Here is a 12,947-nt window from a genome sequence, read left to right as displayed (position 1 = left end):
GTAAATTAAAAAAAAGAAGGGAAATTTATCCATCTGATTAATAATTCTCTAATACTTCTGCTTCCTCTTATCCTTGTTCTTCTAGTTCTTCTCATTGTACTTCGTCTTCATTCTGGGTGCAAGTTAATTGCCACAATAATGACAAATCGCATGTCTCCTCGTTAGTATCAAATGAATCCTCAATTTTTGGTGATTCAACATTGGAGCACGACCGGTCTTGCCAGATTCGTAGTTTCATCTTGAGGACGACCGACTTTAACCCCAGTGGTCGATTTCAAGAAGGAAATAAAGTAATCATGATGATACTTAGTATCAGCAGCAACTAAATCGTATTCGAATTCTACTCGAGCAAGAACAGCTTTTGCCATAGCATCAGAACGAGTCCATGCTGTTACCAGAATCTAATTTTTAAATGTATGTGTACTTGTTTAATTTTACGGCGAGAATCCAAGGACTTTTTTTTCATGCTCTTCATTCAATTCCTGGCCGCAAAATGAGCATTATTTTTTTAAAACAAAAAGCTGATTCACTTACACGTGCTCTAGTACGTGGAGTACTTTCAGTAGATGTACTGGCTTCTTGTTCTTCATGTTGTATTTTAATAGCTGCAGCAATAGGACACTTTTGAGTATAATTTTTACGACACTCCACATGTATGGTCACAGATTACTGCTCTTTAATATATTCTGAAAATTCATCAGCTCTTTCAGTACTTGCATGATTAATGTCTTCATACCACGTTCAACAGTAACAATTTCACATTAAGTTAAAATTTAGCACAAATAAAACAATATTCTGACATTTTTGTTATAAAACTCAAAACAGCATGAAATAGGTTAAAAAATATAGATTAGAATAAACACGTGCTTTCACTCCGGAGTGGCACTCAAGACTAATAGTATTGAATGTATTGGGCATTCTAAGATGAAGCAGGTATACGACCCTAGCCACGCAGACAATTGAATGGGAGACAGATGTTGCTCAAGGTTACATTGGTGTATAAAATGATGGACTGGGTTTCTTTTTACCCGACATTCTCATATTTATAATATTTTATATCTATAAGTTACACTGACGGTTAGAATAATATTTTTACTTGTATTACATCTTCAGTGATGTACATACGTGGCGTACTTATACATAATATGACGATTACAACTCTTTCAACTTTTTTAATCGTTATATCTCAAAAATGGTGGCTCTTAGAAAAAATAAGTATTTAGACATTTTTCATAGATAATTATATGATCTACAAGTTTTGTGTTTGCTAATTTTATAATAAAACTTACCGTTTTGCTGAAAATCGCGAAAAACCCGTTTTTGTGACCTTTGACCCCGATGAAATTTTTTTCCGGGTATCGTATCGATGAAGACTTTTTAGATTTCATTTATAATGGTGTTTTGTACAATCCTACTAATTTTCAGCTGGGTGCGAATTTTTGTAACTTCACTCCTATTTTTTGGTCTAATTTGACCGGACTAAGGTGTAACTCTGTATTATTTTCATGAAAATATTTTACATCAAAAGCATTTTATTTTGGTTAGTGGTAGATGATTTTTTTAAAAAAATTCAGATGCTACATTTATCATAACAATGTTTTTGTGTTATTTGCAATGCTAATTGTTGTCAAGAACGTAAACCACCTGTGACCTTCACCTTCTTGTCCAACCTGAATTTGACCCGCTCTCTGTCAGGGGTCGCAAAACTAGAGCGAGTCACTCACTAACTGCGCGCCCCAAGAAACACAACCGAAACATTCCCTACTCTCCTGAGCGACGGTCTCAAATGATTCTACAATTTTGAAAATACCAAAAACAGGAGAACTGCTTGGAAACAACAAAAACGAAAAAAAAAAATTAGTAGCTCAATAACATATACTAACTTCAGTTCAAAAAATACGCAGAATTATTATCCTGCTGAATCGCAACAAAGTTACGTTTATAACTCTCTGACAACTCCTATTATGTTATTAACACAAAGATTAGGACTCATTAATAAAATTATGTTAAAAAATACATCGAAAAATATAAACATATCAAAAAGTAAGTTAAGTATTACCATATTTTATTTTACACTTACTTGCTTCAAAAAAAGAGCGGACCGCTCTAGCCTAACATACAAAAAAAGTTAAATACGTAATATTTAGAAAATAACATCACCTTTACAATATAATTTAATAAAATAATTATGTGTAATTTTCTCAAAGATATTTAAAGTTCCTTAAAAATTCCATTCCTGAAGATTATTTTTTTAAATCAGACAATTTCGGTTATGTGGGTACCCAACTTATCTTCTATAACGCAAAAATTATTCCCTCGTAATTCTTCGGTGAGCAAATCTGTTTTTTTTTTAGCACGCTAAAGTCATGGTCACTCTCCACGAAAAACGTTTATCCAGTAGTCCTAAACTAAACATTTTTCTTTGGTCAAACTACAAATTTTTCTCCGCAATTTTAAATATACTTGGCGAGGTAATATTTCGTATATTTCCTTAACCTATTCCTGAATATAGAAACTGTTCCTGTGACCTGAGTCACTGATGTCTTCCAAGGTCCGGGTATAGACTTGTCAAGATCAATATTATATAGTAAATTAATAACACGTTGTACAATTAAAAACACCTTTTTAAAATTACAATTGGGTTGATTTTAAATGGAATGTTTGCGAAGCCTTCGATTGGATATACATATTGTAAATATCCGTAAGACATATGCAGGGAAAATTAAACTTTGCCACTTGCCTTGTGGCTCGTAGTAATGTTTCGGTTAGCATGGAACTGTTTAATTTAGACATATAAAAATATTTTAACACAAAATTCTATTTCAAAGTAAGTAATTAAAAAATATATATTTTTTGTAATTTTCGTTATTGCGCAGCACTTCAAATAAGAAGTCAAGTAGTCAAACTATATATATTTGCTGCCAAATTAACTTAATGTAAACATAAAAAAATTTTTATTTAATGGTTGATACCATGAAAATACACAAACGTTATAATATTATTCATTGGCTTGATGTCGAATACTCCCATCGAAATTTTCGCTTCAAGGCAGTGGCAAAAAAAGAGAAAACCGTTTGACTATCGTTGACGACGTTCGTTTTACCGAAATTCATTTGCTGATGGTCTTCATGCCAAAAGCCATTTGCCGAAAGTCTCGTTCTCTGTCACCCTGGTCTGAGAACCGTTCATTACCTATTGAAATTTTCATCTTAAATTTGTTGTAGTGGGCGCATCACCAATTATTTCTAAGAAAGAGAGAATTTTTTTTTTCTGAAGTGCATCAAATCCTGTGATGTGACTGAACTAACTTTCACGTACAGCATCAGTTTAACGCTTTTTTTGTTTCGTTCTGGGTAACCTCTATGAAAGTAGTTGGCCGAGAATCCTTTTATCGTGTCGCTCTTAAAGCCACGTTTACAGCTTTCGCAAGTCCCGACGTTGTTCGTTACACGCGCACAAAACATTGTTCACCTTACTTTGTCGTGGCACGTGGAGTGGTAAATGAGGGGGGGGGGGGGGCGATGTGGTGGGTGGTCGCACGGAGTTCCCCTACAAATTACTGCAATTTGTTTCCATTACGTCGAGCGAAGCCACCTGCTTCCCTTATTAAGGCGCATTTCCCCCCTCTCTCTCTCTCTCTTCCCCCCTCCCAAACAAAAAATTTCCCCTTCCGCCTTCAAAACCGGCGCGCATTCAAGTTGTATCTACTCCAGACGGCGCTGAGTGGAAGAATTTTTTGCTGATGGCAATGAACGGGTGGGAATTAGTACAGCCGGCTTGTGTTCAAGCTTGTAAATCACTGAACGAGAGGATCTTACTCGCTAATTTATTGGTTTGGGCAACCTATCCGCTGTTCCTTGACACTAGACCTGAGTTTCACATACCCCGAGTCAAACGCTAGTATTAACTGCGTTCTTGTATCTTAGAATTTTTTTCCTGTGTTAAATGCAAAATTTAGTTGGGATTTGTTCTGTCTTATAAATGAACTTGAAAAAAATTATTATAAGAAATTATTAAATAAATTGTAATTAAATTAAGGTCAGGTAATAATTCGTATTATATTATTGTTAGGTAAAGTTTAAAATTTTTTTACAAAAAAAAATGTTAAGTCTTGTGTGATCGTAACTTGAAAGTTTTGTAAAAGACTTCAAAATTGGGGAAGTTTTTTTTTTTAATTCTGAAAATGTTATGTTTATTATTTTCGTCCCGACCGCAAATTTGCCCAGGGGAGCGGCCAAGTTACACTGACTTTGCCTTCTGCGGGATGTAGGCAAAAGGCACGCCAATGCACGCCAAGAAGGTTTGTGGAAGATAGTCCCAACCCGGGTAACTCGGCTACCAGCCATACACGCCAGTCGCTAGACTGTATTAGCCAAAACATGTCTTTCAGATTTTTTTGACGTTACGTCTAATAATTCGATGAACGCAGGCTGCACGCACGAAAAAGTGTCCCGTTAACGCACATTGTTCCGTTACGCTGTGTCCCGCTACGCTCATTGTACGCTTGCGCCGCATCTATCTCTCTTCCACTCGACTGTTTATAGAGTGAAGTGAAAAGTTAATGTGGTTTTCATTGCTTATTACAAAAACAATTTCGGCAATGAAGGTTCATTATTCTTGCATTTTAAAAATCTGATTACTAGTATTATTTCAAGTATTTATTCTTTTATTATTAAAATAAAAATTATTCAATTTTATTTATAAAGTATGCAATTATTTAATCAATGTTTTGTTATGACGTTGTCACGTTAAACTATCTTCCGCAAACCGACTTTACAGACATTTTTATTTAAACTATCAAAATGTATTAAATTTAATTTGCGCATCTATATATTAAACGATATCACTAAATAAGTTAGTTCTGATGAAGCTGCTCACCTGTATTGTGAAATGTGGGTGCTTGCGCGTGTTTACTACACCCGCATATTCCCTTCAGACGTAAAATAGATTTAAAGAAAATAGCTATCGATAAGTGAGCACCGAATAGTGAAAGACTTTCTTTTCCTCCCGTAGGAGTTATAAAGTTTTAAACCATCGCAACTTTCTCTTCGGCAAGCTTTTACCTGACCGCAACTATTCGTCTTGAGACGCAGAAAACTTCACCTCTAACCCCGCCCACAGCCATATGTGGACTCTTTTTCGATTTTCGACATAAAAGTCCTATTTCAAAAGATTTTCAAAGTTGTTCCTCACACAACTACATCTTAAAGAAGAACTTGGTGGTAAGAAAAAAAACTGTACTACTTTTAAATCTGCGCAGATACCAGGACATGTGTTAATATAAGGGCCCCAGCTTATAACTTACATCTTTCTTTAAATAGGCATATGGCACTGCAACATAGTCAACGATTTCAAGACAACTATAAAATAAAGATTTTAGTTTTTTTTGAGTGTGTGACTGACATTACAAGAATTAACTCAGAATTTTCCAACAAAGTATATCTACTTGTTTTAGAGGTATCAAGTTTGGCGATAGCTCAAAATTTGGTCTGGTTCTTCCAAAATAATTTAAAGAAAAAAGTTAAATTTATTTTCATGAGGAGTTCGTCACTGATAATTGTATTAAAATATAATGGAATTTTGTAACTAACTCCTGGTTAGATATAGCGTTTCAAGTATAAGATTGTAATGCCTGTTTTTATAAATTTAAAAAATCTTTTGCTAAAACCATACTTCATAAATAACTAGTGACCAGCCACAGCTTCGCACGGGTGCGATCTACTAATTTTGTGGCATTTAAATTTAATAAGTAAGTTCATATAATTGTCAAGTTCTCGTGTCTGTTTTAATTTTTTTAAGATAAATAAAAAAGCCCCTATATTGTATCTATCTACCTAAATTAAATCATAAATTAGGAAGGTATACCAGATTAACCAACAAAAATAATTAGGTACCTTCTAGATATTATCGCGCTTAAAAGCATGGTTTGATTGATCGCATATAATAAGGTTCTAAGGTCGATTTTGATCCAATTGAATTGTCTAAGGTAACTAATATAGTTAATTGGTTAAGGATTTATACCATGTCAGTAAAAACATCTTCGCAAATAACGCATTCTTATTAAATTAATTTTTAAAGATAAGAGTGGTTACTGTGAGTCATTCTTAGAAGATAGACATAATGCTATCGCAGACTTTTCTGTAGAAATTTTTAAAATCAACAGTTTTTCATTAGACTAAAAAAACTAATGTGTAAGTCAGAAAAAGCTATGTAAGTGCTCCAAAAGCTTATTTTTATGATTTGATTAAAAAACAAAAAAAAATTCTCTACTAAATTTTAAATAAATAAAAATGTTTTTACAAATTATCCTCCCGAAAGCACTTCTCTAAATAGTGGTTTGAACCGCATCAAAATATAATCCATAGTGTAGTTCAGAAGATTCAAGCAAACAAACGGACAGATGAGGACAGCAAATTCGTTTTATAATATTTAATGAGAAGAAATAATTAACCACATATTGGAAATGTGATTTCGAGCGATTATTTTTTTTTACAACTTGGAATGTTTTTTTTGTTATGTAATATTATATATTTATTTTGCATCATGTTAAAACAACCTAAAAATTTTCATATTTTAAAATAAAACTTAGGTTATATATAGGACAGGAAGTAAATCACGTGAAAGAAACCAAAGACACTTATTAAGTAAGGATAATTTTTGGTAACTATAAAGTATTCCAACCCAGGGCCAAGGCACTACATAAGGCTGATCAATAAGGCTAAATGCCAGAATTTTTTTTTCGGAATTTTTCCATTACAAACAGTGCAAACTTGCAATGGCGTATGTCCATATTACTGCATTAAATGCCTGAACCCTGCTTACGTTAGCGTAGCGTCGTGTGCAGAAGAGCCGCTGTCCGCCGAGCTTCTGTGACTCGCGGGTGACCTACCTTGTAAGGGGTAACTGTACTTTACTTGTAGCAATTCACGTACCTAATGGCCGACGTCAGAGTAGTCTTTCAACTGTTATTCACTGGCCGGAGAGCTACTCAATTAAAAAAGCACGCCAGAGATTTTTCTTGGTTATTTGTTGACTGTCGGATAAGGAAGCCAACATCTTGAAAGTTTATTTGGTCTGAAACCCATTTCAAATTTTTTCGGTTGAAAGTGGACGAAATGATGATCGTTTTTCGAGACATAATTTTTTACATAAACGGTTTCCTTTTGTGCTTTTCAGTTTTATTAAACATTTTGCCACATGAACTTTATGTAAAATCAGTTTTGAAATTTAAACTGGCGCGGGCTTAAAATCGTTTCGGCCATAATGATAGCGTAGTAACCTTCAGTTTGTAGTAAAATCTGTAGCAATTTTGGAACAGTTAACTTTGTTGTACTTGTTTGTAAGTACATAGGTTTTTCGTTTCGATTATTATCATATTTGGTGGTCGAATCACAAAAAAAGCTAAATGCTACAGTTTTATTTCTCGTATCCATAGTCACACAAGAAACACATACATTCATCAAACAAACAATAATTGTATTTTCGGTGGGACACCGAACAAGAGACAATTGAAACGAAATAAGGTGCTTTCTCACACAAACTTAAGAGAAGTTAATCCAGAAAATAAATATTGCGCATCGTTGCCAGATCTCTGCCAAAAGCAAATGGGATCATGCTGTAACCGGTCTCTTCATTATTTTGCAGTGTGCATTTAAATGGACAATTACATTTTCTTTTAAATGCACAATTTCTGCCATAAGCACTGTCAAGGTTTCTGTGTTCTATTGCCAGACATACACCATAGATAACGAGAGTAAAGGATATAACTTTTATATAATAATTGTTTATGTATATAAAACATAGTATTTTTGAAGTCAAATTTGCGTTGAGAATTCATGAAAAATATTTTAGTGTTTTATTTCATCAAGAGCATCATCTGAAAATATTTAAATTTTATTTATAAGGAGAAGCAATTGAATTATGTCATTTTGGTTTGAACTTTTTTTAAAAATAATTCTATATCATTCAAATAAAATAAATTTATACTCTGAGCGTAGAATACAATGTAATTGAATTCCTTGGTTTTTAACTGAAATAGACTACATACTACAAAAAGATTCGCCCTTGAAATAATAATTGGTGTGTAGTAGCATTGAATTATTTTTGTTAGAATGAATTCAACTGTAATAATACTGTCAATATATACTAATTAATGTTATTAAAAATCAACAAAAATTACAATTTATAAATATTTAAAATTGATATAATTAAATATGGTATACATATGTTTAATGCAAGCAGGCCAGGTAGAATTAACCAGGCAACAGTGGTTGTCATTTACTATGTACTGCAATCTAAAGGCCCCCACATACGATCAGTCGGAACTGAACAGTTGGAACTGACAGTGTGTGTGTAAGGACTGTGGACTGATCAGTCGGAACATATGGAATGACGAATTGATGGCTTCCCTTCCCTCAGTCCGAAACTGCCGTTGTGTGGGAACAGCGTCTCGCCAGTCCAAACCGTCATTTTATCGGTTAAGAGTGTCAGTGGAAGACATCTTTTGTTTACACTCTTTGGTTTCTTTGCTATTTTTGAAACTTTTTTTTTGACGTGACAACGTCTAATAAATCGATGAACGCCGGTTGCACGCACGAAAAAGGATGACTCATTGTCCCGTTACGCACATTGTCCCGTTACGCTCATTGTACGCTTGCGCCGCATCTATCTCTCTTTCACTCGATTGGAACAACCATCGATTGGACTTTTTCGAGGCACATTAAACTTGAAACACTCCCATTCGTTCCCTACTTTTCCTATTACCGTCCTATCCTTAACAGAATAACACAGATTGGAAGAAGTTAAATAGCAAACATGTATAAAAGTTATATTTAAAATAATCTGTTCGTTAAAGTAATACACAAATTTGAAATAATGAGTGCAAATAAAAGTAAATTTATTAATTAAATTGTAGATTTCATTTCACTCCTTCTTTGTATCCATACAAAATAGTGATAATTCAATAAAAATGATTCAATTTTATTCATAAAAGTATGCAATAATTTCATCAATGTTTTGTTATGAAGTTGTCACGTTAAACTGTTGTCCGTAAACCGACTTTACAGACAACCAATTATTTTTCCAACCAAAAGTGAAACTGCAAACGCAACATCCAAAGTTTCTTCCATATTCTACGATGGAACGACACATCGAACAGCAACAGCAATCAGAAGACTTGACGTATGTGTGGGTTTGTGAGCCTTAAAGCGTGGGACGGACTATATATCTGCTGGCAGTCACTCGAAAGACGTTCACGAAGTGCGAGAGATGGATCGGCTGCCAGGAGAATGAGAGAAGAATGCACTTTCAAAAGACGGCTCTGAATACAGCCCTTAGCGTTGGCCTGGTGTAACGTTTACATCAACTTCAGCCGCTCAACGTGTGACAATGATTGGTGCTTTCCTCACTCTGGTTAAATCCTGGGCCAAGTTCGTTAAGTTTTGCTGTGCCGCCAAGTTGTCGTGCAGAGCTCCGGGTGTTGGAGCGCCATTAACTAATTGCTCAACATTTATGAGAAATGTGTGATTACTGGAGACCTGTAAAATTCGCGGATTCATTTCGCGATAGGACAGAGTCCAAATACTTTTGACATTATTTTGCTTCAGTGATTGGGCCACAGTTTATCTGAAGGACTGTGGGCCAATGAAAAATCTTTAACAGAAGAATTAGCGAATCACGATCATTCCAGTCAACAGGTGTTACGAGTCGGTAACCAATCAGCAGATGTAATTTGCACGAGTGCGTAGAGGATCATGGAGTCTTATCCTTTAGGGATTTGAAATCGCGAATTTTACAGGTCTCCAGTGATTACGAATATCATTTAAGGATGTTTTGCATTTTTTCCAACCATGTATATTTATTTATAAAGCTATGGATATTTAACTGTACATAAAATTTCCCAAACCGGAGTTTTTAAATTATGCACAACCATTTCGTAGACAATCGTGTAAAGAGGCTGGGGAAGTCGAAGAAGAGTTTGCATATCCCGTCAAATAATAAAATGAGCGAGGTTTTCAGTACTCGCCTGTGATTTGGCCACGAGCAAACTCGTGTGTTCTCGTATGGTTAATTTTGCACATAAACTTATAATGCGAAACTTGGACACGAAATTTAAATTAGAAATACTTTGAAATAATGCCGACACGTGATAAATATAGTGATAGACAAAACAGTCCCTCCTCAAGTACACACCAAAATTTCCAGACGTGAATCACACACTCACATTCTGCGCCTGCCGCTAGAATTCGCTGTATGGTTGCTTGCCACCGTCAGCGTGCAGATAGCAGCACGAAACAAACGGATATTTTAAACCATTAGAAACGGCTCTGATAAAAGCGAAAAATCTATAATATAAAAATGAATCGCAAAATGTGTTGGTAAGCGCATAACTCAACAACGCCTGGACCAGTTTGGCCAATTTTTTTTTAAATGTTCGCTGAAGTTTTAAGATAATTATTACGGTGAGAAAAATTCGAATAATTGCCGGAAAAACCCTAAAACCAGTCCTTTTCTTTTTCCCATACAAACGTTTTCTAACTAAAACGAGCACTCATTGTTGTTTAAACAATGTAGGTATGTTCCTAACGTCAAAGAGTCAATTTGCACTTTATTACCTCTGTACAAACTTCAATCATATCTATCAAAACAGTGTGCGTTGGAGCACAGATAAAAAAAAAAATAAACCGAAATCGATTAGTTCAATTTGGTTGTCTTCGCGATATTATTTAATTTGTTTTACTTTAAAATGCATCAGTTTTCAAGTCATTACATCAGTCAAACAAAACCAGCGTTACCAAAAGTATTTCATAAGTTTAAGTTTTTATTATTTCATTTCCCTATTTTAAATACAGCTTGAAGGATTTGACTCCAAGTCATATCAAATTTTAAAAAAAGTTGAAACAACAAACTGTCAATGTCAGTGTTTTTTTTTTCTTGGATTTTAGGTTACCTACCCTAATGAGTTTGCTTTTGTCAACTTATACACGAAACAAATTCTTACCTATATAGTGTTTTGTGCAGTGTTTATTTACCTATGATCGCTAATTATTGCATGTGACAAAATAATCTATAATATAGATATGCCTCCTATTAGACGAATCAATTTAGGTAGAAGAACCCGAAATGCTACAAACCAAGCTAATTACCGATCTATTCATGCACTACAATGAAAATAAAAATTATTATGTTTCACATGATTAACAATAAAGAGATTACTTATTTTTTTATTTATATTTTTATTTATATGTTTTATTTAATTATATTTCTTATTCACAACACCCTATCACCAGGGTGACGGTTCTGTTCAGGAGAATTTTATTCCCCGACTGTAAAATATGTAGGAACAAAAATGTCACATTACAAATCATTTTGACGGGACTTTATTGCAATTTAATTAGGCAGTACGAAATCTGCCGGGTCAGCTAGTACTTGAATAAAAACCTAAACCCTGGCTTTGGAACTGATTGTTGACAAGGAATTATATTAAAATATTCTCTATCTTGTTAAAATTCAGTAAACACTTAATACTATAATGTTGCCACACACGTTTTAAGTTATGCTTCTGTGACATTACTAAAATATTAACACGAAACATTTTAAAACACATATCATAACACTATGTAAACGACTAAATTCAGTCTGTAAATACTTTTTACAAACAAACCTTAGACGTATTTAACTGAATAAACATTATTATTATATTTATGTTATTAAAAATGTTAACAAAAGTTTTTCCAGTGTAGAAATTTGAAACACGTCAAAAGTGTGCCCTTAAGATTTTACAAGCGCGTGCTCTATCGCTGCGCTACCGTACCAATCGAGAATTTAAAAAGAGAATATTGTTACGATTTACCGGGTTCGTAAAGGATAGCCCGATTAAAGATTTTATTACACTACACAGTTTTATTGATGGTCACTACTTATGTCACAAATAATCTTCTAAAATGGCAAAAAATCAATTGCACTTAAAAATAATGTTGCTTCCCCAGTCACTCGTTTCTTACAATCCACACATCTCGCTGGGCCGCACCTCTGGCGCAACTCTCGCCGCAGCACCCCTCGTGGGTCTCCGCCGCGGGACTCCGTCGCCGCACTCCGCCGCCGCCGACGCACTTGCCTTCGCCGAGGATCCGCTCGACGCCTCGCTCGGAACTTCGCTCGGAACTCCGCCGCGCCGGCGACACTATAACCCGGAACTGAACTCTTCGGCCTGGAACCTTCGTCCAAGGACTTAGGCCACTCTGCCGCGCCCGCGGCACTATCGCCCCGGAAGCTCCGCCGCGGGAAGGCTCCCGCCCGAACTCTCTCTACTTACTCTCCTGCTGAGGCCGACGTCCTCTTTTTATATATCAGCAGCCATTTCTGGAACTCACGAGCGCGGCTGGGGCCAGTCACGTCATTCCGCGCCGACACGACGGCAGAAATCTCTCGAAACACGTGTCAGCGGCTCGCGTAACTCCGCAGCTGGCAGGTTTCGGATGTCAAACTAACTAACGGAGGGCTGGAGGGAGATAAAGCGGCGACCCAGGTGCGCACAGCACATCTCATGTTACGGCGGTATGAAATGCAGCCCAGCTAGCTCTGCACCTGCGCGTGACGTGGCCTTGCTCACGTTCGTAACAGTATGTATTATCATCATTGTAATGACAGCTGTCTGACGTATTAAATAAACCTTCAAATAAATTTTTACTCTATTTTAATAGACCGGAAGTTTTGTCACTTCATAAAGTTCCATTTGGCACGCCAATACGTTTGGTATGTCCCATAATGTTTACGAAAGTGACTTTATACGGATTTATGTTGCTACACGTAGGTCCACCATTTATTTTTTTGGGTTACTATTCCGTTCATCGACTACCATTCCATTTCCACGATGTGACTCCTACCAAATGCCGCATACCAAGAGATGAGATGTTTACACATGAAAAACAGGCTCACTGCTACTAGGT

This window comes from Bacillus rossius, chromosome 15 (genome assembly GCF_032445375.1).
Source record: "Bacillus rossius redtenbacheri isolate Brsri chromosome 15, Brsri_v3, whole genome shotgun sequence".
In the NCBI taxonomy this organism is placed as follows: domain Eukaryota; kingdom Metazoa; phylum Arthropoda; class Insecta; order Phasmatodea; family Bacillidae; genus Bacillus; species Bacillus rossius.
The sequence above is the reverse complement of the archived record's forward strand: the minus strand, read 5'-3'. Positions refer to the sequence as shown.